Source organism: Lepisma saccharinum, chromosome 28, assembly GCF_977018435.1.
Source record: "Lepisma saccharinum chromosome 28, izLepSacc3.1, whole genome shotgun sequence".
NCBI lineage: Eukaryota > Metazoa > Arthropoda > Insecta > Zygentoma > Lepismatidae > Lepisma > Lepisma saccharinum.
Genome location: NC_139256.1, coordinates 39,918,039 through 39,943,047, shown reverse-complemented (window position 1 = coordinate 39,943,047; position 25,009 = coordinate 39,918,039). Strand labels below are relative to the sequence as shown.

The 25,009-nt window shown below is 41.0% G+C and overlaps 1 protein-coding gene across 1 annotated transcript in view; it reads right to left on the bottom strand.

The window, feature by feature from the left end:
- Nucleotides 1–11,488, bottom strand: part of beta-Spec (spectrin beta chain) — a 418,936-nt gene extending 407,448 nt beyond the window's left edge. The window contains exon 1 of the mRNA XM_083113684.1: nt 11,176–11,488. The gene's annotated coding sequence lies outside the window, so the exon portion shown is untranslated. The remainder of the gene's footprint in view (nt 1–11,175) is intronic.
- Between the last annotated feature and the right edge of the window lie 13,521 nt (nt 11,489–25,009).

Genomic DNA, 25,009 nt, shown 5'->3' with positions numbered 1-25,009 from the left:
GGCAATGGTAACCATGTACGCTACAAGTTGCGCCTACCCTCTTCCACCATCTCCCATTACCAGATTTCACATATTCCTGTCAGGTTTCAAAATAAAAGGGTATCCAAAGACTTTAGACTCTAGATAATTCGTTGACCTACGTATCTGAACTAACATTCAACTTGAAAATACGTGCCCAACCCTGTGGCCGAGTGGTTAGCACATCGCGCTGCGACGCCAAGGGTCCCAGGTTCGAATCCTGGTCGGGCTTGGTTGTTTGTGAATGTTCATTCATCAATTTCATAATTTCATCACTCATCCCCATCTTCGCAAATTAGCCAAGAGGCACAAAACGCGAAGTAAAATAAACTAAATCAATCAATCAATCAATTGAAAATACGTCCTTTAGACGAACAACAATGAGCAAAAATGAACTAAGGTTTACTCCAGTGATGTGCAGTAGACTATAAGTTTACGTCTTCATGCGTTGTCTACACGTAATCTACGCGTAGATTACATTGGGTTGTAGTTTACATAGACTACGTAGACAATCTAAAGTGCATTAAAATTAATTTTCAAGGGTTTCATGAAAGGAAAGTGACATATTCACTATATTGGTTCCTAAAGAAATGAAAAGAATCCTATTTACAACAAAATTTCTCTTCTCTTCTATTATCAACGATGGAAGAAGATAAATAGTATGCAAAAAACAACAACAGATGGCAGTCGTGAGGCAAGAGTGGTCTTTTCCCCATAAAGCACTAAGGTCTAAATCACCATCCCTGAGACCTTCTGTAAACAAACCGTCTCACCGATTCGATGTATCACTCCGCGTCAGCTGATCCATGACCGCAATCATCTGCTGTTACACTCATAGTTCGCCGCACCTATTCATTTTATATAAGAACCTCTGAATGTGAGAACCCGCTCTCAAAACATCAGACGAATATGCAGCCGCATACATTGTTACTCTCCCGGTCATTCTCTCTTTCATATCCCTTAAAACTGCAGACACTGACACACCACTGCACTGGGATACCAACTTAACCACTTCATTTACTGGTTTCTCAGGATCCCACTGACAGAACGTTACATAAATATTGAGTAGAATCTGTTTCTCACCCCTTTTCAAAGGCTGTCCTTGCTGGTGTTTTGAAAACAAGCTCGGAGTAAACGGAGACTTTCCCTCACGCATAGAACTCGGCATGTTATTTTTCTAAGGCTAAGTCAAGCAATATTACTAAGTTGCACTACTTCCTTGCTGTTCACATGATTATTTTTAGAAAATAACCAATGTTATAAAATATCATTATGTACACAAATCTCTAAGCTCATTGAAAGGGTAACAGTAGTATAAGCCGGAGACACATTAAACTCGTTTGTTTTCAAATAAAAATCATTGCTACTTACCTCATATGCATAGCGGAAGATTTTTCAAGCTGGGGATCACTTTTTTTTCCCAAGAAGAAAGCGTTATTTTTAACATTATAATCATTTATTGGTCGTTGCTAATTCGGCGGGCAAATTTTGACTCACGTTGTCTATCGTCAGCTGATATGCAGTATCGTCAGCTGATGTGCAGTGTTTCCAAACTTATGAACCGATAAATGCCGCACAAACTATTCACAAAAGGTTTTTAAGCGAAAATTGAGGCTAGACTCTACTTTACGTCCTTATCTGCATGGTGATTGCTTCTTTGCGTTCGCGGTGCGCGATCGTGGTGCGGCACCCGGCATCTCTTCGGGTAAGTACCTTTTTCTTTTTACACTTTCTGTTCACGATAGCCCCACTATCCATTCACGGGGTCGAGGTATGCCTACGAGGTTAGGTTAGGCCTGTTAGGTTAGGTTCCATTAGCACTCATTTCACCCCTAAATATGTGCTTCATCATCTAAAAAATTCCTCAGTACGTTCAATTGCGCATATCCGGACAACATCGTTTTTTCTCGATTTGTTCACGATAGCCCCACTATCCATTCACGGGGTCGAGGTATGCCTACGAGGTTAGGTTAGGCCTGTTAGGATAGGTTCCATTAGCAATCATTTCACCCCTAAATATGTGCTTCATCATCTAAAAAATTCCCCATTACGTTCAATTGCGCATATCCGGACAACATCGGTTTTTCTCGGTTTACTCCTTCAGGAAATTTTTGCTCGATTTGGGATTTACGTTGTTGAATTCCTTACAAAATAAGCTTTCCAACGATATATGACACGTATTCCTTAGGAAAAGGACGTAAACTAGAGTCTTACCTTACATTAGATAAAAAAAACCGCTCACACGTCATCTTGTCAAACTTCCGCGTGGTTGCTACACTGTGAGGGGGTTACATAACCGAACGCACGGAACATTTGATTCAAGTAGTCGACGGTAATGGCGGCACGAGCTATCGTACAACGGAGATGCATGATTGACGAAAAATACCTTATTCACAGGCAAAATACGTTGCACGATTCTAAAAAACAATTTCCCCGGCTTCAGAAAGTCCTCAAGAACGCAATTTCGTAAGTACTTTCTCGTCTTTTCTCCTGTAAATTTTAAGAAATCCGTCTCCGGCTTATACTACTGTTACCCATTGAAAGTTATATTACTACAAAATGTTCACACTTATCTTGCCTTGCCATGTCACCAAGTTATTTTACGAAGTGCACTATATTTGGCGGAACAAAAATCGTTATTAGGATGCTTGTCAAAGTTTCCAATTGCAATAAATTTACGAACTTTTTGTCTTGTTTTGATCATCATCAATATATTTATTGGACTTACAGCAATGCATATGGCTGTTTATGCCCATTATATATTTTATTTAGGCTACATAAGATACAATTTACATAAAATGTACAAACAAATTTCAAATACACTCCTATCTATATCAAACCTTAGAAATATACATTACCATGTTATATCATTTTGTCTAAAAAATGCAAGTAAAATATATTCAAAGAAAGAAGCCAAATTTATGGGAAATGATTACTGGTGCAAAGAGTTAACCATAAAGGTGAAGCAATAAGTGAAAAAAGAAAGAGCATTGGGTTTAAAGTGAGACGTCATTTGCGGCAGCGTATCCCATACTACAAATTTGCCATTGTTTTACCTTACGTAATGAATCCTGTAACAACGCTGGATTTTCGTGTGGATTATTTTACTTCTATGAGTTTGCAATGCTTTCTGCATGCAGGTGGTTTTGTTTACAGAAGGTGTCAGGGTTTGTGATTTGAACTATAGAATATTTCCTATGTTAGGTTTCTTCCTAGGTGAGAAATTGTTCGAATTTGGAAGGAAGAGTATGAAAATTTAACTTCACACATCAGCAACTGATACGCAGTATAATTTTATTTTAATTCCACTGCACCCTTTGCTAAGTTATCACCTTTCGCCACGTTGTTTACATAGATTACGTAAAATACGTGTATAAAATAGTCTACGTGTAGAATGTAGACTATAATTGTTTACGCGTAGACGCACATCACTGGTTTACTCACACTTAGAATACGCTACTGCTAACAGATGCATCTAGTTAAAAACTGTACCCGTCAAAATGACGGGTGATCGTATTTATAGTAGTAATCCAACATATTCTCCTTTACACGTGAGATAAAAGTTTAACTTTTTACACATTAATATTTGTTAAAAGTCAGAGAACATGCAAGCTGAGAAGAAAAATTAACATTGTCAAAATTACAATAAAAATAGGGTCACTCGTCCTTCTAGTGTTAAGATGAAACAATCTGACTTCCATGCGGGAGACCCGTGTTCGATTCCCGGGGTGGGTGATCTAACGTAGGAATTTTCCGGCCCGGCTCTGGGACTCACCCAGCCCCCAATCAATGGGTACCTGGGGGGCCAATCCTTGGGGGGGGGGGGGGTGCTGCTCACATCACTTCCAGAATGGTCGAGATCGTGAATGTATAGGGTTCTACCCCACATCCCCTGAATATGCCTTCATGGCACGGTGCTATATGCTGATAATTCAACTTTTATCAATGGTCTGATCCTCCCTACAAAAGATTCCGGCGACGCTCATGGCAGCGTAACTTGGTTCCCCGTCAGCGTTCTACTTTCTGCCGTTACTCCTATTTGCCACAGGACTCGTCCAGTTAACGCATGCGCACTTGCGTCTATAACCTCAGTCAAAGCAAACGGAATGTTAGCTGCATGACTGGGCTGGGGGTGGACTAGAAGGCAATTTGATGGTGGGCTAGAGCCTACTCTTGCCCACACGATATCAATGCTCCTGCTGCTCAGAAAAAAAAATGAGGGGGTGAAATACAAGTTTATCAGAAGGTATATTGGTTTTGACAGTTTCGTTTTTCATTTTCTAACAAATGTCCTTCAGAACAACTGAGACAATGAAGGGATACAGATCGCACATTTAAACCTTGTGCATATCACAGCATACTCGCTGGCGGTAAACCAGACCATCGCTCATCTGCAGTCCAGGGTTGTCTTCTTGCTTCGTTAACTTTCTCGATTGCTGCAGCAGACTGGGCAGCTCTCCAAGGAACGCACACAATTTAAATCGTCTGCTTTTTATTGATATCGTCGAAACTATGTTTTGCTGTATTGGAATTACTTCCCTTTGTCTTTAGTAGTCTGGGTTTGTTATTTTGGTTTCACACGTCAGGAAGTAGGTCTGTCTGCCTGGATACCCATATTTAATCTCAACTCAATCGGTTTTGAATGCCAAAAGCCCGACATGATTGACTGATTTGGTGCACATTAAGGCTAATCGGGACTGGACCTACAGTTTAAAGTGGGATGCGAACCACTATGTGCCTCCACCGGGTATCGAACCCGGGAACCCTTGATTACAAGGCGACGACGCTACCGCTGTGCCATCGGGGAGGCCCTCAAAAGCCCGACATGACTTGGTTATCTGATTAGAATCTCATGCGCATGTTTGATAAGACTGAGCATGCGCCGTTACAAAGAAAGTTCTTATAAGTCGCTTTCGGTTCTTAAGGCGCATGCGCAGAAGGTTACAGCGCATATGCTTTGCGCAGTCGGCGCGAATCTTGTCTCTGGCACTGCAGAAGAAGCGGTTTCACTCATCACACAAGGCTCAACAACCTCTTCGCCTTCTGACGTAAGCGAGGAATGCCTTCATTGCTAAGTTACGCTTGTTAGGTTTAATTCTCTTGCATAAATACACTGCCATTTTTCGGGCCTTGATCAAAAAGGTATAATGCCAGCATTTCGGCTGAAGTCAGAAGGCGAAGGGCGGGAAGGTTGGTTGAGACTTGTGTAATGAGTGAGACGTGCAGAGAAGTCTGCCCACTTATCGATCCCCATACACCACGTGCGCTTGCGAAGTAGACTACACTGTACACTACCTGCAGCAGAATATTGCTTACAAACTTTACATATTCTCTGACTAGCTTCAAGATTAAATCCAGGGAGTTTATGGATGTGAGCTCTCTCTCTCTCTCTCTCTCTCTCTCTCTCTCTCTCTCTCTCTCTCTCTCTCTCTCTCTCTCTCTCTATATATATATATATATATATATATATATAAGGTTTTTAAACTTTGATCTCTTAAGATCTACAAAGTAAAGTAAGCTACAACATTGGAAAGACTGTTTTTCAAAATAATTCATATTTTATTTCAAATTTAAATTGTTGGACATGTATATGACTTATGATTATGAGTTGAAGGATCAAGAAGGTAGAGTCTGTTATGTTAATTAACGAATATATTCCCGCTTTCGTCTGGATTAAGTAAATAAAAATCATAGGAAACCTATGCAGGTTCAATCGGAGTCCTCTACAATGCGAATCTATCGCCTTGACCACTTTTTAAGTATCCACAGTCATTCACACATTTTCTCAACTTTCGCTCATGTAATTTTTACTATATTCTCGGTTTTCATTTTCTCATTACGGACGAACACAATCATCCATGGGACCCCTGGCTTTGTACCGCGATACGCTGACCACTCAGCCAACTCGTTTCTATGAGGTGCAATGTCATGTCGATGACCTTCTGCATAACTTTGAGATCAAGTTTTAAAAAATGAAAGTGTCGGACCCTTTCAGGGCAATAGAGCACGTTCAGCGGGGATGCCCCTACCTTCTGGACGTGCAATCCTTATGGGAAATATAAAAATGCGTGAGACATGGCCGGAAAATGTCGCTCGGGTTCCAAACTACGTGCGGAGTGTTTGTAGGTCCAATGTCACCCATCTATTGGGTTACTTTGTAAATTCTCACCTTTTGGGAATTTTGGATCATGCAAATAGCACGTACTCTGAATTATGTTGAGGTTACATTATTAATAATGTCCTTTTTCTGTTGTGTAGTTTTTGTTTATCATAACTGATGCAGTGGAAGGATAGAAGTATACAAGTGATAAAACGACGACATTTTGCATTTTTTTAAATAGGAAACTAGCTGATCCGGCGTTGTTGCCCGGGTATTTATTTATCCAAATCTTCTATTAGACAAGAAAATAATGAATTCTAACTATAGCGTAAAATATAACTACTTTTATTTACAGGAATTTAAAAGTATAAGTACAGTATACAAATTATAAAGTAATCAAATGTCTCGAACGCCTGGAGCAATTTCAACCAAACTTGGTACACATATGAAAATTCAAATCGTGAATGTCACCAATTACCTTAGCGACTCCGAAAACTATGGATTCGACACTAAAGTATGTCATTTTTTTACATTTTGCTTTTCACCCCTTCTCACCCCATGCCGATAGGTGATGCACTTGGAGTTGAAGGCATTGGAAGTGTCACTATTCATCTTAGCGACCCCGAAAAATATGCGTTCCCCACTAATATCAGTCGCTTTCGGTTATTGTTACATGTCACCCCCTTCCCACCCCACCCCTAGGGGTGCCAGGACCCGCACAACATTTCTTTCCAGATGGTAAGTCATATGTGTACCAAGTTTGGTTGAAATTGCTCCAGGCGTTCGAGAGTTATGCCGGAACAAACATACGTACATATATACGTCCATTTTTATGAGGAATTGCAAGGCTGGATCATGATTGCGAAATTGATGCCGATATCCGGTAGATGCACACACGTTTGGATCCCACTCCCAATTAGCGTCTCTGTACATAAAATGGACTCAAAAGCTCAAAGAAACAAGCAAAATTGATGTAATGATATCCTTCAGTAGCGAGATACAAGCCACACACTCAGCCAGCAAACAAATAGGTTGTGATTTATGAAACCTTCTCTTTAATATGCCGACATCCGCCCAAGTATCAATATTCAAAACGTGCGAAATTTTCCTATTCAAGTAACTTCTGATAAGACTGCGACACCGCAGTATTTTAAAAAAGGAAGAAAGAAGAAGAAATACATGATTTCGTGAGCACTTAATACACCAACACACTGGGCGTTGTCTCCTCAACCGCCGCCTCCCTAATTAAGTGGTCATTGCTTCCTCTGACGGTGATATGTCGGTCTCCCACTTTGCATGATTAATGAAAGAGTTTCCCGCTGGTTGGCTTCCACACCTTGGAATGGTTTCTGCGCATGCGTCAGTGGCGTGGACGCTGTCCCGCTGCTGAGGAACAGGGGGTGTCGTCAAGCTTTTACATGAACTAAAATCCTTCTTCGTTCATTTGAACCCTGTGTTTTTAAGCATTAAAACTAAACTACAGAGTGATTCAAAAGTCCCTTAACGCCACCTATAAAATGTAAAGAGTTAGGCTGGATACAAATGGTCATGATGAAAACCATAGGCGTGCGTAGACCCTCTGATTAAGGAGAGCAAAGAGCTTGATGAAACTCATTCCATCACACTGTTTTATTGCATTGATGGGTACTAAACAGGGGCGTACATAGTGGTGTCCGGACCCACCGAAAATTACTCTATTAGAAGAATTTCAGCTTCCGTGGAACAAAAATTCTCTCTTCCCTTCCCCCTTTATTTTGCTTATCTGTAGTTCAGACTAATTTACACACACACACCCACAACCACACACACACATATATATATATATATATATATACCGACACACACACACACACACACACACACACACACACACACACACACACACACATATATATATATATATATATATATATATATATATATATATATATATCACAGCAAATTCAAAACAACTACACGTAATTTATTCATTTCCATTATGTGACCAATTTATTCTGCGAACACGTGTAACACAACTAGTCTTAATAAAAAGCAGAAAACGGATTTATATGTAGTGAAAATACGCTAAATATGTAAATACACATTTAGTTATTTTCACCAAAAAAATGGAGTTAAATATGGACTTCAAATTGTAAAAAATTAATTTTTTAATATGTGACCACACGAGCTACTTACAGTATAATACAGTCTCGGCATTGTAACTATTACAGTGACTGTCTTGAAGAGAAGCCATAAGCAAATCCCGTACGTGTGCCACAAAATCGTTGCTTCTGGCGCTGCTGTCCCGTACGTGTGCCACAAAATCGTTGCTTCTGTCGCTGCTGTCCCGTACGTGTGCCACAAAATCGTTGCTTCTGGCGCTGCTGTCCCGGACGTGTGCCACAAAATCGTTGCTTCTGGCGCTGCTGTACCGTACGTGTGCCACAAAATCGTTGCTTCTGGCGCTGCTGTCCCGTACGTGTGCCACAAAATCGTTGCTTCTGACGCTGCTGTCCCGTACGTGTAAATTTTATTCCTCGAGACAGGCCCGAGCAATTCGAGTGCACTTGTGGAGATCAGCGAACGCTCCGTTCGGTGCGAGTTCCCCGCCTGCATGCTGCACCTCGAAGCCAGTAAGCAGCAGAGCAGGAAAGGGGTAGCCGCTTGAGATACGAAGTAAAATATACTGCGGGGAAGACTCCTTTTCACGAAACCACATCATGGTCTGCCATGAGAACAATGCCACACTGCACTCTAAGTCACGAACCGGATGACATGAGGTTTCCCACTGCACGAACGCGACCGACGAAGCCTCCTGCCTCGCTCACCTACAACGCTACAGTTCCTCTGCTCACTCTGCAATCCACACGTGCACCGAGTTAACCAGGCCTGTCTCGAAACACCTAGGGAGCAAAATAAAACTCAATGAATGATTTAATTGGCCTGGTAACGCTTACGAACCTCACTGTACAATCGAAATCTGAGAAAATAAGCATATAACATTGTTAACAATGATTTTAGGCATATTTAATTCTGCAGCATGTTTTTCTCCCATTTTTTTTATTTGTGCTTATTCGTGCTGTAGTAGATGTCATTTGCATATTGACGCTTTTGCATCAACTCATGCAGTTCGCATTGCACTAGAGTAAATGAAGATAGTGAAGGATACTTTAGCTACTATTATCTTTCTAGTCAGCTGTATGCAAGGGTAGCGCCAGCTGCCAACTTAAGTTTTTGTCTCACCACCCAAAATTTCACGGAATTCGTTAAGTAAACATACTCTTGTTTTGACTCCATGCATATTTTTCTAGTGAATATTGTCAATACCAGAAACGTTCACAAACTGTCATGCCCTACTCAGCATAGTCTTTTCTAACTAGATTAGCTACGAGAAAAGTATATTACGTTAAGATAGACACAGGGAAGAAGGAGGAAATTCTATATGAGAAAATCCCAAGAATGAAGAGAGAGAGAGAGAGAGAGAGGGAAGGGAAAATGTGTTTCGGAAATTCGTGTTTATATTTTTATTTAGGTCTCTTTTATGTCATTTTTTTTTGGCTAATCGCGACGATAGGAATGTGTGATGATTACATGAAATTGATGAAGGAGCGAATTTACAATAGAGAATATCTCCAATTTCGTTAAAAATTAGTATACTAACTAAATTTGGCCTTCTAATCACGAATCTGTTGTTAAAATGCGGGGGTTACGTGTGGAAATCGGGGAAAAAAGGCGATAGAAGTGGATTTTTTTTAGAGATGTATCGCATTGTTTTAGGAACACAATTTTCACTAAGCTTGCTTAACCTAACCTAACCTTACCGGAAATGGTTCGTGGGGCTATCCGTGAATGGTTTGTGGGGCTACCCGTGCATGGTTCGTGGAGCTACAGCTTCCTAACTGCGCAAGACGCCATGTTTCTAGAAGTACGCTCGAACACCGTTGCCAAACTTACCGGACACGTCCATCCTCCCCCACACTCCACTTAAATAACTGTTGCACATTAACAATTTTATCATTCCTCTGTTCCGCCATGCTTCAACGATTAATGCTCTGCAAGTAACGAAGTAGCAGTGTGGCAACGCTGTAGACAGCTCAACGTATGCCGAACGTCACTTGTTCATATAATCAAACATGGTTCCTATGTTTCTGTATGGATAATGATCGCGGCAATGAAGAGCGTAATTGCAGCATATATAGACGTAAGTGTACAATTTTTACACGTGACCCGCAAATCTTAACTCCAGATACGTTACCAGGACTGCATATTTAGTGAGTATAAGAAGTAGGAAAGAAATTACAGACATTCTCTGTATTGTACATTCTTACCTTGATGAAACAACGCTCTCAAAGGACACACATGCCCAGGACAGGATTCGAACCTGGAATCGCATGGCGAGATCGAAAGTCAACACACTTAACGCGCTTGGCCACGGAGCCGGCTGGGAATATATGAATGAATGATTTAATTTACTTTACTTCGCTTTTCTGCCATCTTTAGATAATTGCGAAGATGAATGGTAATAAGATGAAATAGATTAAGGAACAATCACAAACACATACGGACAGCACACAACATATTTCCAAGACAGGATTATACTGGCCGTAGGTCCAGGCGACAGAGCTTCGTTAGTCTGCAAATGCAGTCCAGGGTGTACTACGTGGAGGAGAGATCGGGACTCGTCACCCCTTACCCCCTAGCAGGATTTATGTCATTGATGTCTTACTTAGAGTGTAATGCGTAAATATTACCAAGTAAATTAGCCAAGTATTAGCCAATCACAGATTCAAGAATTGAAATATAACGTCTGCTCTAGAATACACATTCCTTGAATGCACGTAGGATAAGTGAAAAATTAATGAAAACAGTCTTGAACAAGTTTGCTGGGCAATATTTGTGCATCCCACTGTACATTTGTACCTATTTATCCGGTCATCTTAACCGTACAGAGCACTTTCTTGTAAATCTATTTTCACCGCCTCTTTTCCATTAAACAAATTCACAAGGTCGTTTCATGGCATTCGCAGAGAACATGAAAGCAACTTGAATATCACCAATGAAAATCGTGTTCAACTTACCTTAATCTGGACGTTATCAGGCAGCTGTGGAGGGGTTGAAATTGTGTCAACACGCAGGTGCGATTACACGACGACGTGCAGGGGGTTAAAAAAAAACACACACACACAAGATGAGCCGTTGGAAGAGAGGTTCTGTCACCTCCCTTGGGTCAAGAACCTCGTCATACACTCGGGGGGAGCAACACGAACTCCTCCTTAGGCCTAATTTACAGTTGGCAGTTTACTCGCCACCCTAGCGGAAGAAACAGGCTTGTTCTAACTTGCACCGATATAATCCGCATTGCACTCAACTCACTTGAAAGCTTGTATTTCTTTTCGTAGCACCTTATCGCTTCGGAAACGAGGCTGGTCGACGTCTGCCCGTCGGCTGAAGGCCCGGGGTTCACTGCCAGGTTTCGTCTCGTCTCGATGCGGTGTCGCACCGCCGCAATCGTCGTCAGTGTTGCCAAATCTTGCCGGCGTTTCCTCCAGGAGCAATCAATTATTCTGTAGAGGACTCTGTGGGAGAAAACGATGCGGCTTACCAAGTCACGTTTACTTAGGCGTCTCGCTTGGGGGAAATGTCTTGCCTTTTATAGCCCAGCAAGGCACCAGGGGGAGACTAAGCTGGGTTTGATCAAATCTTCATCTTATTCCTTGTTTCTTCCATTCTCCGTACAGTAACGAAGCACCGTTACAATTACTCTGGTAATATTGGTAACACGTTACTAACCTAAGTACCGAAAAGGCAACGTATTATTTATTAACGCGTTACTTTTTCGGTACTTCTGTAATTTTGTCAGTAACGTGTTCATTGGCGTAGCTAGAACTTTATATTTGGGTGTGCACAAAGAAAAAAATGAGGTCTTGTACCTTCTTAATAGCATATTTTGCAACACAATCACTTTGCTCTTTAACTGCACTGATGTTCGTAAAGGAATATAAATTCAATAAATGACAGTGTTGAAAATTTCTGAATATATGTAGTAGAAAAAAATCAAATTGCATAGAAATTACACACACGCAAAATGTTCATAAATCTTACAAACAAATACATCAAAATACACGCCATCTATAACAAGAGACGTCTTTCAAAAGGTACAATGTTCTTAAACTCATCAATAACTTCATTTACATCAATAGACGAAGCTTTTTCCTGTTCCACAATAGCAAGAGCAGGGCTTCCAATCTATCCTGCTTCTGAGTTGCTCTTAATTTAGTTTTAACTTGGGTAAGCTTGGAGAAAGCTCTCTCACACGTGCAGCTTGTGACAGGTATAGAAGAAAGGCGCTGACATAAAAAAAATCGAGAAACTATAGACACTCGTTTCATCAGCGATAATGCACACGTTTGTACCAAGTAATGACATTTTCAACTTCTTACAAACTGCCGCTTATTTTCTCTCTTATCGAAATATCTATCTTTAATTATCTTTGATAAAGCAGCCCATTAGGGTGAGCCTAGGCACACCCGGCACACCCTGTAGCTACGCCTATGAACGTGTTGCTTTTCTCGTAGATACTTACGTTGGTAATGTGTTACTTTTTCAGTATTTACGTTTAAAACGTCAACCTTCAGTACATGTGTCAGTAACGTGTTGCTTTTCCGGTACTTGCGTTAGTAAAGCGTTACTCTTTCTGTACCAGGGTTACAACCGCATTACTTTTTCTGTACCTCCGTTAGTAAAGTTACTTTCTCTGTACTGATTACTTTTTCCGTACTACCGTTAGTTAAGTTACTTTTTACGTATTTCCGTTAGTAACATTGCCTTGTAATCAAGTTGTCCAGGGTTCGATATTCGGTGCAGTTCCCAATTTAAACTGTAGGCCTAGTTCCGATTAGCTCTCCTGTGCATAAAATGGACTTGAAACAACAATTCAAATTTCCGTTAGAAACGCTACTTTTTCCGGTACTACCGTTGCTAGTGCAACTCACTATACTTTTTACTTCCGTTATTCTTGATTGATTGAATTAGTGTGTCCACTTTATACACAGTAAGGCTAATCGGGACTAGTCCTACAGCTTTAAGTGGGATCCGAACCACTATGTGTCTCTACCGGGTAACGAACCTGAGACCCCTTGATTACAAGGCAACGACGCTACCACTGCGCCATCGGGGAGGCCCCATCCTTTATTCTTGATCTATTAGTCGTAGAACGTTACATGCATGAGTTATAAACGGGCTGTACTTGATTTTTACAGATGTGGTCGTTGAAAATTAACATTAATTAATTTTCAATAATAAATCTCACGTGTTTAAATGTGAAAATATAGAGTTATAATTTCAAAATAAACTCGGTCTCCGAATTCAATAAACCAGAGACTTAAACAATTGAGGCTGTTTGGGAAAATGTACATAGATCACAAACTGCGATTTTCTGTTGCTGAAGTGATTAAGGAAAATATTATAAGTATAATTACTGTATATACTGGGCTTGTGTAACGATTTTAAACGGTGAGGTTGCATGTGTAGCATTTCTGTAATGTTTGCTATTAATTAAGAGAATGAACATAAATAACTATCTACTGTAAAATTGTATTTTTTGACTCAAGTGCTTTTTCCCGAACAGCCAAGAAATATCTTCATGGAAGGAACAGGGTTTCATACTGTCTGGCATTTCAAGGATTCTTCATATTCTCTAAATCAGTTTCAAAGCTACATAAACTTCCTAATGTGTTGGAGTGATATGTATTATCAAAGTTGAAAGGATTGAAAGTGAGAGACGAAGAAATTCCTTCCAAAGAATGTAGGACAATTGTGACTATCAGGACCTAACCTAACCTAACCTAACCTAACCAAAGCGCCACAGAACTAATGATGCTGTACAAGGTTGGAACAACAAAATAAATGGGTGAATTGGAAGACCGCATCCAAACATTCATGATGTTCTGGCCTGCCTCAAGAGCCAAGCAGGAGACACCAACATCAAGTACTTGCGGGTGGAACTCAATATGAGAAGGTCAGAAAAGAAGGAAGAGAGTCGGAAAGAGTATTAGCACATATGAGGAAACGGACGGGGGACTTCAAAAGATGTCTGTTGGCTCTAGTCCATGTTCAAAAACGTCATTGAATCAAACTCCCAGCCGAAAATATCAATATTTCACATAATTCTCTTGTAAGAGGTATTGCCCTTCAATTTGATAGAAAATTTAAAATGTCATTGCAATTGTACACCCGCCCTTTCACTTTAACTGTGTTAATCGCAATTGTCCGGCTACCTTTTCAAATATGTATTTTCTGGTCGTACATAATAATAAATGTAGTCCAGTAAAATTGGGCAGATGCGTGGTTAAATTTGTACCAGTTTGGTATTACTGCTGTGAACACCTTCTGTGGTTCGATCTAATTGAAATTGTAGATCAAGTGTCATTTAATCCATCTGAGCCTAAACTTAGTAAACAACCTTCGAATATTTTACCCCCGTTTGACTGGAGTTCTATCGTTCATGCAGGTTGCTGAAGTGACTCCTTTCATCTCTTTTCAAGTGCTGCCAAAATGCTAAGGGAAGCATTTCAGAATTCCACCACCTAGGAGGCGATCCGTTTGCTCTTGGATCTCAGACTGCATTAACCTCAAATCACGTGAGAGTTCAGGAGATATTGCGGAACCAAGGCGGATCAGTTCGATTCTGCCGTAGTCTCTTGGAATGGGGAATGAGGTCTGCCAATGGGAAGCGACTCCGGAACTTTGCAGTGTTGCCAGTTCCTTAGAATAATCGTACACCGTACTGTAAAACGTTTTGGGCAAGTTTGTTTATGAGCAGATAGGCTGATCTGGAATAAACTTGCCGTTTAGTTATTTTTCTACTTTCCTCATCTTACATCGTAAGATTGCGACGATGTGGATAAATTATGATCATATGTACAATCATACATTTTGGGGGGAGGATGCACTTAAAGGAAAGTCTATTTCCACACTGAAATGAAGAATTCAGTATCGAATATATTACAATACACGACAGGCAAAAACGTTAACGGTAATCTATAGATTGACTCATGATGACATCCGTGATGGAGTGGTTAGCACAGCGCCACACAACGCCAGGTGTCAGGGGTTCGAATCCAGACTTGGACATGTGTGTTCATCTATCACCCTCATCTTCCTGATTAACCAAAACTGGTAGAAAATCGAACTAAAATAAACCAAATCATTCAATATATTGACGTACTTGTTGCCAACCACACCATTTAAAAAAAAAAACGTTCTTCACGTTATACTTAATGACTTTTGCAAAATGATTTAAGTAATCACCGTCAAAATTGAAAAAGGATTTTTTAAAGAAAACATTCTTTTACAAAAGTAGAGTATTTGACTTGCATTATTGTTATTTAGCGACGTTTTTCTGCCACTTTGACTAATCGCGACAACGAGGATGAATGGTACTTAATTCTATGTACGTAGTTTGTGAAGGGACACCAATGCTCACAAACCTGGGACCAACTGTGAGTAGATTACGAGGGCTGTTCAATAAAGAATGATCATCATTTTTTTATAACAACATACCCTCACTCATCGTTCAAATTTTGATGGTCCTTTTCAAAGTAGTCCCTATGCGATGCAATGCACTTGTCCCAACCTTTTTTTTACATTCTTCAAAAACATGCTGGAAGCCATGTCCTTGCAAAATCGCCTCCGCTGCCTTCATCACTGCTTCTGATGCTTTCCACGAAAGTGTTTCTTCAGATTAGGGAATAAAAAAAAGTCACAAGGGGCTATATCTGGACTGTAAGAGGGTTGAGGAACACATGCCACATTTGTGTGGCGAGATATACAGTAACCACATTTGCGATGTGCGGGCGAGCATTATCGTGGTGTAGCATCCATCGTGGAACCCATCGCGCACAAACACGTCTCATGTTCAGTTTTACCCTTACCGTCATGTGGGTGGCACCCAATGATATCTGCAATATGTCTGATAGTGCGCGTAATGTTATTCGACGATCTTCTCTGACAATAGCAGCGGCGGTGTTAATGTTGACTTCTGACAGCGCAATGACTAGAGCTCCGGGTCCACCTTCCTTTGACGTTGATTGTCTCCCTTCCTGAAACATCCTAAACCATTTTCTAGCTGTACTATAGGGAAGAACAGACTCTCCATAAACCTCCTGTAGCACTTCATAAGCTTAGACTGACGATTTCTTCAGGCGAAAGCAAAAATAATTCAACGCAACATATTGTTCATCGCGTGTTCCCATACAGCACACACATATCCAGGAGACGTCTAATGGACGTCATCTGGATATCCATACCAAAATTCTGGATATCCATACCAAAATTCTGGATATCCATAGAACGTCCCCTGGATATCCATATGTCCGTCCAGGGGACGTCCATAAGATATCCAGGAAGGACGTGTTTTGGACATTCTGTGGATCATTTTGGATGTGTTTTGGACATCCTGTGGATCATTTTTGGATGTGTTTTGGACATTATATGGATGACTCTTGGACATGTTTCGGACATAAGTTCACGTGATTTACTGGATGTTTTTATTTCATTGTGGGTAAGGATATATTCTGGACTAAAATTGTACCTAATCTGGACATTATGCTGATATTTTTCGCACATACTTTGGATACGAAAAGAACATTCCTGGACTAGATTTACACAAATCGAAGACCTCGAGTACACATATGCATATAACAAGCACTCCTCTCTCTCTTTCTCTATCTCTCACTCACTCATTCACTCACACACACACACGCACACACACGCACTAACGTACACAAATTCACACACATACGTATCTACACACCCGAAAAGTACTTTGTATTCACACGCATAAGCAGAGCTTACTTTACTACAACGCAAGGTAACGTCCTCATGCAAACTGCCGTTGTGTTCGAGACGAAACACAGAGAAAGCCTCGTGGCAACTTTCCCCTGCTTGGCGCCCATGCGTAAAAGAAAATGCGCCTACGGGAAACGCAATTTCTGTGGGAGATGTTTTTAATTTACGATTTGTTACTGCGTAACATAATTTGAGTGCTAACATAATTGAGACTAGATACTATGACTGAATCTTTACACGAATATTAAAACGTTTATGTCAAATTTGTGATAACACGTGGACGTAATACCACATATCCCATGAATATCCAGAACGGGACGTCCTATGGATATCTAGGAAGGGAGATTCTCTGGATATCCCATAGACGTCCCATGGATATCCCGTTCTGGATGTCCAGAACGGAACATCCATAGAACGTCTTATGGACATCCACAATATCCAACGTTATGTTTAGTTTATGTTTTTAATAAAATAAATTACTGCCTTGGTCAGCATATTTAGTTTTTCATAATATCCATGGATCTGAATTGGACATTGTGGACGTCCTATGGACGTCCCCTGTGGGTCTCCCCGATGGCGCAGTGGTAGCATCGTCGCCTTGTAATCAAGGGGTCCCGGGTTCGATACCCGGTGGAGGCACAAGTGGTTCGGATCCCACTTTAAACTGTAGGTCCAGTCCCGATTAGCCTTACTGTGCATAAAGTGGACTTAAAACACCAAATCAATCCAATCCAATCTATGGACGTCCCTTGGAGATGTGTCCTGTTTGGGTTGCCTCCATCGTTCCCGTAGGCGATTCCGAACGTGTCTGAACTTGAAACTTGAAACGAAAATATGTAACCAGAAATGGGAGGGGGGATAAACTCCAGCATCTTTCGATAAATAATAGTTCCAGTAATTTCTTCTGATCTTCAGCCTGTCTTTCGACTTCGCAGTAAATTGTAGGTGACCGTACCGTGACTGCACCTCATTGCTTAGAAAATATGACATTACATGAGATACATATTTTCTTCATCATGTTTCAGAGATCTAAAATATAGGAAAAAGGATCAAAATAGGAAAAAAAATACCGAAATATGTTGTTTTATGTAAAGTAAATTAGCAAATATATAAAATATGTAATGTCCTGACAAATATGTAAACATATGTAACAAAACTTACGCAAAATCATGTCAGTTATATAATTCGTTGACATTTCCGTGTTCAAGGTATGCATCTAGAGAGGAATAGAATATGCAATTACATACAAATCAGAGCTCTACTCATGAGTGGTACAATCCTAAGGCATATCTATAATGTACCGAATAGCAGTGATCTTGTAGTAGGCCGTCTGACTGTCAAGCGACTCACCCAGGTTCGATTCCCGACGTGGTTGATCTCAGCCGGGAACATTTCCGACCATGCACCTTCATAAAGTGGCTCTGGGTCCTACCCAGTCACAGAATAGGTACTTTTGGGGGAAAACTTTGGAGTGGTATAATTGGCCGGAGCATGATGCCGATCACATCACCTCTAACATGGCTGAGATCGAGAATGTGTATGACCCTACCTCTACACTTCTTATGTACCTTCATAGTACACGTGTAGAAATATATTTCGGCGGTGCGGGGATCCGAGACAAATTTCTCAGAAATAATAATAACAATGATAATAATAATAATACAAGGGTCGTTCAAGGTTTTATTTCTGCAGAGGAAATAGGTAGCAGAAGAAACACCAAACTATGTCAGTTTTTCAAAGTATTCTCCGTGCGCGCCGAGGCACCGTTGCCATCGTTCTGGAAGCTCCCGAATTCTTTGGCGTAGAAAGAACTTGGTTGTTGTCGTAGCCACTGGAGGACATCGCTCCGCAGTGCTTCGTCTGTCGTGAATTTCTTCCCTCCCAGATGGTCTTTAAGGGGTGCAAACAAATGATAATCACTGGGGGCTAAATCCGGACTGTAGGGGGGATGGGGCAGAACTTCCCAGCGCATGGCGGCCAGAGTTGTTGTTGTCACATTGGCCGTGTGAGGGCGGGCATTGTCATGGAGAAGAATTACATTTCCAGACAACATCCCAGGTCTTTTCTTGCGAATGGACTTTCGTACAGCACCACTCAACAATGTGGAGTAATACTGGGCATTAATCGTGCTCCCTTTGTCCAGAAAAACCACATGGATAACGCCCTTCATGTTCCAGAAGACACTTGCCATGATCTTTCCAGCGGACGGCTGCGTTTTGCTTTTCTTGGGGGGCGGGGAACCTTTATGCCGCCACTCCATGCTGCGTCATTTGGTCTCTGGGCTTGAATTGTGCAACCATGTTTCATCACACGTGATGATGGATTGCAACAATTCATCACCTTCTGCTCGAAACCGATTCAGAAGCTGTTCACAGACCGTCCTGCGTGTCCACTTCTGATCGAATGTCAGCTGGCGGGGAACCCACTTTGCACAGATTTTGCGGAAGCGTAAGTGGTCGTGAATGATTGTCTCAACACTCCCGACACTGATATTCACCTCGGCAGCAATATCCCGCACTGTTACTCGCCGGTTCTCAAGAATCATTTGCTCAACACGTGCGATATTCACTGGTGTGACTGCAGTCGGGCGAATGTGTCCATGTGCTTCACTTGTCACCAGCTCCCGTCCTTCGCGAAACTGCTCACACCATTCGTACACTCTTGTCCGCGACATCGTTTGTTCACCATACTGTGCTTGCAATCGTCTGAAAATCTCAGCTGGTTTCACTTTCTCCTTCACGAGAAATTTGATTACACACCGCTGCTCCACAGCCACACACACACTGCTTGCCGCCATGTTCGCTGCAACTGCTGGGGATGCGCGAAATACGTCATGCCCGGCGCTAGTTACTCGCGAAGGAAGACATTACGTCACCCGCACGTTTCATCATGATCCGGCTATTCATCGATTTTTTACGTACGAAAATCCCGGTCAACCTTGAACGACCCTTGTATTAATATAAATGTTTGAATGAATACATTAATATAATTTATAGGTCTATTCATAAGATGTATGTTAATTTATGTTGTGTAGTTATTATTACATGAATAGGTAAAAAATAAGGGTATAAGAATAGGGATAGAACAGTACCAGGAGCGTATATTCTAGGCTAGCTAGGCTATCTGCGAAGCCTGAAGTCTAGAGAATAAAATACAGGAGAAAACTCGATCAGAAATTGTAAATAAAATTATTCATATCAGTGAGATGATGATGGTGATTCTGCAGTTGGCAACCTGATTTCTTCTGAGTTGGTAACCTGATTTCTTATGAGTTGGCAACAAGCCCGTAGCCAGGCAGGGGCCAGGTGGGGCTGAGCCCCCCTGGGACTGTCGTCAGCCCCCCTGGCGCCACCTTCAGCCCCCTTGACATTAGGCAAAACTATTTTTTTAATTTGTTTGCAGTGAAGAGTAAAAATGTATACAGCAGGTATCATTTTGCTCACAACTTTCGTGAAGGATAAATCCACAGAACATGAACAACAGCTAATACATTTGTTCATCTTATTTATAAGAAGAAGTATAAGTAGCGGCAAGTATTTAGAAGATTGTCTTCTCTAGACTCTAGAAGGTTCTTCAACCCTGTTGCGACCTCCCGTTTAGACAGGAATCTGTGACATTGATGTCATCATGCAAATTCCCTCCGCATCTGCGTCAAAGGTCAACAGCTCCCATGTTTTGGAAACGAAGGGGAGTTTCATTGATTCCGCCGGGGGTGGAATGTATTGTAGGCACTATGATTGAATATTGTGCATTTTTCATGTGTGATATAAATATCTGTATTATCAAAAGTAGTATGGGGTGTGTAGTGAGGGATGATGTCAGTAGCAGTGAACACTTCAAGAAAACGATGTTTTAAAAGATATTGAAAGAAAATGTAGTATTTGTATGATATTTCTAAAATTCGTATAACTTAATGACCACCACAGACATAGTTTACCTTAATTAAATAGTGTTAACCTTTTTAAAATTGGACTTGGTTTGCAAAGACCCCCCTGATAACCTGTGAGCTCCCCTGGAGATCAGTTCTAGCTACGGGACTGGTTGGCAACCTGATTTTCTATGAGTTGGCAACCTGATTTCCTATGAGTTGGCAACCTGATTTCTTAGGAGTTGGTAAACTTATTTCTATTCTAGGACCATGTGGCAGTGAAATAGCCCAGACCTTGAACTCAGTGTACGCTACTGAACAGTACGTATTCATTCTTTGATTGATTGATTGATTGATTTAGTTTATTTTACTTCGCGTTTTGTGCCTCTTGGCTAATTTGCGAAGATGGAGATGAGTGATGAAATTGATGAATGGACATTCACAAACAACCAAGCCCGAGCGGGATTCGAACCCGGGACCCTTGGCGTCGCAGCACGATGTGCTAATCACTCGGGTATTCATTCTTATGTTAAGATCGCCAAAAAATTGTATATAAACAACAGTCCTGGCAAGGAAATTAATGTCAAAATAATGAAGAATATTTATTGAATAACAACAAGAAAAATATGATAGATCCAGTTGACGAAAAGTAAAGTTCCTGATTAATATTTAATACATATTATTATAAGTAGTAGTGTGCATAAATTTTCTTTGGCTCTTTCATGCAAAGCCGTATGATCCCTATCTAATATTTGTCTTCGAGTAGGTTAGGCGGAAATAAATAACTCTCGATTATGCAAGTATATTTTCATTATTTAATTTTAGCACTGGCAAGTATCGGGGAGGGGGCCTGGGCTCCTTGAACCCCAGAAAATACGTCCTTGGTCTTTCGGTGCTTAACCCTCATTTGAGAAAAGCAACGACTTTTTTATTTTCTCTATTTTACACATTATTGAAAAAAGAGCTGGATTCGAAAGTGAATACCCATTACACAAAAACCGCGATAATAGTCGATGAAGTGGGCAGGTCCATTATCAGTAATGAAACTTCTATTGTAATTCGCATGCATTTGTTTCACTGTCATTTCCACGCTTTGTTTGGAATTCGCGCATTTCACAAAATGTTTAATCGGTCCTTTTAATCCCACTTTGGAGACACAGAGAACCGTTAGCGGGTCTCACTCCAATTAAGCATCGAGAGGCAATCAATGCAGGCAACCGCTTCTTCCCACAAGGGATAGAGCATGCATTAAATATGCCACGGAGATCTTAGAACTTCGGGGATTAAAGCAAAGAACTCCAATTAATTATAGACGTCTCATGGTAATAGGCTCCTTTTACAAGGACTTCTTGTTATTATCTCTTGTAAACATTCCCTTTACTATAAGCTCTGAATGAGTACCGGATGTTAGACAAGAATGTGGTGTATGCGTGCAGGGCTCTTAATCAATGACGTGTTACGGCACTGTAGCCAGTCATGGGTTTACCCTTCCGAAGTTTTGCAAACTTACGCTGCTCCAGAATTATACAGGGTGTTTCACTCGCTCTCGGCCCCTGATTTTCGCTTATAAAATCAAACTATTGGTCATAATGTAATGAAATTTGCTACGGACATACCTTGGTGTGCTGTCATTGTCTCGGTCTCGTTCTCGAGTTGTAAATGCCCGTCTCGTTCTCGGTCTTGTCTCGAATTTCAAACACGTCTCCTCCTCTTGCTCTCGAAGGGCAAGAATATCGAAGTATATAGTATAAACAACGAACACAACGTTTAATCGCACATACTTTCACAGCCTATAGACGCCATTAAACTTTTCTTTAATAAAATTATTTTTTCTCTGACGCTTCATTTCGACGCTGAGTACCCTCGAAAAAAGGAAGTTTATCCTGAATTTAGGCAACTCACCTCACAGGCTACCAATTGTCACTAATATTTCAGTTAGTTTATTAAGTCCACTTTCTGCACAGATAGGCTCATCGGGACTGGGCCTACAGTTTAAAGTGGATACCAATTGCCACTCTATTGATTGTTTTTCTTTATTTAGCGTCGCTTTTCTGCCACTTTTGACCAGTTGCGAGCGACGATGTGAATTAGTGATGATATGAATTTTGGTGTAAGTATATTTCTTTCAAATATCATACCAGATAAGCCTACTCTCCATCTTCAATGTATTCCCTGTGCTTTGCAATGTGCCATGAAGGCACGTAGGTACATGGTGTGGAGTTAGAGTCCAACACTTTCTCGATATCGGCTACCACAGAGCGACTACAAACATATAAACCTTCGGCGAAACACCTTCGCGCACCTTCCCCTCCATCCGTTCAACTAGAGCCATAAGGAAGCATTCTCCACTCTACCCCCTCCCCTCCACGCGCGAGTACGATGCACAATGCATGCTGTTCTGCGCAGGTTCTTTTGCCTGTGATTAGAGGATGGGCGAGTGCCATAGGCGCCGACTCCATAGGGCTTGGGGGGGCTCGAGCCCTCCCAATGTTAACGATGTTGTGCAGAGCTCCCTAATAATTTTGCTTAAGAGGATCTATCTATTATTTTGCTTCTCTTGTAAAGTTTACTCTGAACTGTGCCAGAGGAACGTAACTTTAAATACACATTTAAAATGTTCTAGACCATCAATTTGGGGGGCTGAGACCGCTAAACCATCAACTTTAGGGGGGGGCGGCTATGACCAGAGACAGCAAAACACATGACTTATTACTATATACTAAGTATGTAATTATGAGTATTGTTAAAATTTTTACTAAAAAGAGTTTCAAAGGACGATGTGCATGCACTAATGTAGTGAATGGGACGTTCGGGCTACAAATGGCTCTCACATAACATTCAGAACGAGATCATTGATATATTAGGGAGATCTGTTTTGCGCTCCGTGGTAGCAGATATTAAAAGTCGGGAATATTTTGCTATTATGGTTGACGAAACTTGTGACATATCCATCCGTGGACAATTAATATCTATTCTGCATTCGAACTGTGAATAAAAATTTTGATATTTTTGAGGAATTCATGGGCTTTTATGAGATTCCGAACACTGAGGCCAAAACTTAAAAAAGCGAGAGAGTGAGTCATTCATTAATTTACTTCAGTGATCAGAGCCCCCCCCCCCCCCAATAACTCGCCCCCGGGCGAGTCCCGAAGCTGCTTTATGCAGGAACATGGCTGGAAAAAAATCCTAGGAATCAAACCCGGGTCTTCGGCCTGACATTCAGACGCCCAATTGACTGGACTAATGTGTCAGGCAACCTGAACTCATACACAGAAAGGTCGTCCTTATGCTATATTTGCGTGACAACGTTGAAATTCTCCGAGCAGCTGCTACAGCTGCATTCACGTGTCATCGAACCAAGGCCCTGGCTTCGCTCTCATGTTTTACACGTCCGGAAACCCATTCCAGCCAGGATACCCTTCCGCTGCAGTATCATAAAACCAGCTTATCCCGCAATAGGGAGGTTCCGGCAAGAGGACAGCGGGAATCGAAACCACACCCTTTGCGTGGAAATCAATGGCACTGAACACAAGCGCCGAGCATTTCAAGATTGAAATTGTTCTGAACCCTGAATATAAAACTCAGATGTATTCGTATTATTGTTTGCAGAAGTGTTCTCCATACAAACAGGCCCGTCTCAATATTGATTAAGTTACCCATCATTAAAGAACAGATTTTAAGGTGCAAGATTATGGTCGGGAAAGGGAAAAAGAGGTTATGAAAATGTTTTCCTTCAGGTCTAACCCAGTTACATTAACATTATTTATTCAACACTGTACCAAATAACATTAGTTAGTTACATAAAGTAACAAGTATGTAGTAGGTAAACGTAACATTTACTGGGTTTCAATCAACTTGTTATAATGGATTTCGCTCAACACTTCTATGTAAGTCACTAATGCTTTGAGATCAGCGACTTACATTAATTTGGGAACTATTGGAGCTGCGATGATTATATTATACCATTTTGTAGCTCTCGTTCTGCTCTATGAAATGAGACTATAGGATTTTATGAAGCTGCTCAAGAAGAGTGAAAATCATTTCATTTTCTGTCCAATTCTTTAACCAAACATGAAAATAATGAAATGAAAACGGTGCAGAGGGAGTAAAAGGGGATGAACGTGCTAATCTCACGAAAAGGTGCTAAAAGGTGCAACAAAGGGTGTTCATTTTACTTGAATTCATGTCCTAAAATA